Source organism: Prunus avium, unplaced genomic scaffold (assembly GCF_965620075.1).
Source record: "Prunus avium unplaced genomic scaffold, drPruAviu1.hap1.1 HAP1_SCAFFOLD_61, whole genome shotgun sequence".
NCBI lineage: Eukaryota > Viridiplantae > Streptophyta > Magnoliopsida > Rosales > Rosaceae > Prunus > Prunus avium.
In genome coordinates this window covers 100001-102500 of record NW_028276917.1, presented here as the reverse complement: position 1 = coordinate 102500, position 2500 = coordinate 100001, and positions in this window count along the sequence as shown.

Below are 2500 nucleotides of genomic sequence, written 5' to 3'. Positions count from 1 at the left end.
GAGTGTAGGCGAGGCTAAGGATGGCTTGCCTCGCCATGCCTTGGCATGCCGTGCCCATGATGTGGCCTTGACCAAGCCATTCAAGCCATGCGTTGCCTTCGCCTTGGCATGCCGTGGCCTTGCCTCGCCATGCGATGCATTCCGACAAAGTGACGCGAAGCGGAAGCCTATCATGGCGTAAAAATGTCGACAAAATTTTTCGACATTTGAATAATGGGGTTTGACAAGGTTTGAAAAATTCAATACAAATGGTAGGCTTGAATGTCGACAAAGTGACGCGAAGCGGAAGCCTACCACGGCGTAAAAATGTCGACAGATTTTTTCGGACCTTGTCCTGCCATGGGCTGCGCGCAGCATGCCGGCAGCCTGTGCGCAGCGTGCGCACAGCATGTCGGCAGCGTGCGCACAGCATGCCGGCAGCGTGCGCGCACCATGCCGGCAGCCTGTCGACAGAATTTTTCGAAACTTGTCCTGCCATGCGCGCGCGCAGCTTGCGCGCAGCGTGCTGATTCTGTCGACAGTGAGGCTAGCGAAAGTTGTCCTGCCATGGCGTGCGCGCAGCCTGTGCGCGCAGCTTGCGCATCTGTCGACAGTGAGGCTAGCGAAACTTGTCCTGCCATGGCATGCGCGGCGCCTGCGCGCAGCCTGCGCACAACATGCGCGCAGGCTGTGCGCAGCGTGCGCGGAGCTTGCGTGCAGCTTGCGCATCTGTCGACAGTGAGGCTAGCGAAACTTGTCCTGCCATGGCATGCGCGCAGCGTGCGCGCAGTCTGTGCGCAGCATGCGCGCAGCCTGTGCGCAGCATGCGCGCAGCCTGTGCGCGCAGCTTGCGCATCTGTCGACAGTGAGGCTAGCGAAACTTGTCCTGCCATGGCATGCGCGCAGTCTGCGCGCAGTCTGCGCGCAGCATGCGCGCAGCCTGCGCGCAGCATGTGCGCAGCATGCCGGCAGCATGGTTCCAGGTTTTTTCAAATGTCGACAGAATTTTTCAAATCTTGTCAAACCCCGTTTTTATTGAAATTTCCTCGCACAATAAGCTCCCCATAAGTAGTCTATGATTTTTAGGACCTTCTCCAACTTACAAAACTAAAAAATTCCTCCCGGATTTGTTTTAATGATTTTTTCAATTTTACGACTTCTAAAAATAATAAAAAATACTTCCCGACTTCAAAAATTTATGAAACTTTTTCCCATCATAGATTGCATGTTTCTTAGTATCCCTGCAAAAAATCACGTCCAAATACCTTGTATTGAATTATTTAGAGCCCATTATGACTCCTCGCGCATAGGTGATGTCTCTTCCTGTCAAAGGGCTAAATGCATAAAATGCTATATAGGGGGGTGTGTGTTGCCTGCATATGCATGGCAGCCCATGCCTTCCTAGCTGCAGCCCCCTTCCCCCACGCCACACCCATGTCATGTTGCCTCGATATGTTGCCTCGGTATTATGGGTTTGGTGTCGGGGTCGGGGGGCTGCCACCCATGGCGGTGGTGGCCGGAATCCGGCCGCCGCCACCACGCCGCCGCCATGGGTGAGGGAGGAAAAAAAAGGCGTGGAAAGTTGCGAAATGGGGTTGTCTAGGCTTTTTTTTGGCATGGGAGAGCATGGAGTGCTAGGAACTCCTTCTCAAATGCACGGGCATGTCGACCACAACCTCATTTCTCAACAACAACCACCCGTGTGGGGTGGCGGTGGGTGGATAGTCGCGGATTGGGGCTTGCCAAGCCAATGTTTTCAAAAAATTTCATCAAAATTAAAAACAAATGTTTTGTTGCCTTCGGATTTGTGGGCGAGCGGCGAGTCGGAGTGGAGCCGGTAAAGTTTAACCTCGGTGTGCACGGTTGTTTTTAGAAACTCAATCCAATGCCGGGGACGTTGAAAGTGACGCTCTTATGAGTTGCAAACCCGCAAGATTTAAAGAACCTTTTCAAAACAATTTCAAACCAACAAGATTTAAAAACAGAAATTTTCATCAAAATGAAAAACAAATGTTTTGTTGCCTTCGGACTAGTGGGCGAGCGGCGAGTCGGAGTGGAGCCGGTAAAGTTTAACCTCGGTGTGCACGGTTGTTTTTAGAAACTCAATCCAATGCCGGGGACGTTGAAAGTGACGCTCTTATGAGTTGCAAACCCACTAGATTTAAAGAACCTTTTCAAAACAATTTCAAACCAACAAAATTAAAAACAAATGTTTCGTTGCAAACAAATTGTGGGCGAGCGGCGAGTCGGAGTGGAGCTGGTAAAGTTTAACCTCGGTGTGCACGGTTGTTTTTAGAAACTCAATCCAATACCGGGGACGTTGAAAGTGACGCTCTTATGAGTTGCAAACCCACAAGATTTTAAAAACTTTTTGAAAATGTTTCTTCTAAATGACACATTTTGATCCTTGGCAAGTGCTCAATCCGTAACTATCCAATCACCGCCACACCACACCGGTCGGGAGTGTGTGAATGGTGTGCTTCCCGGGGTTGGCATAGATAATCTTTCGCATCGACAATCT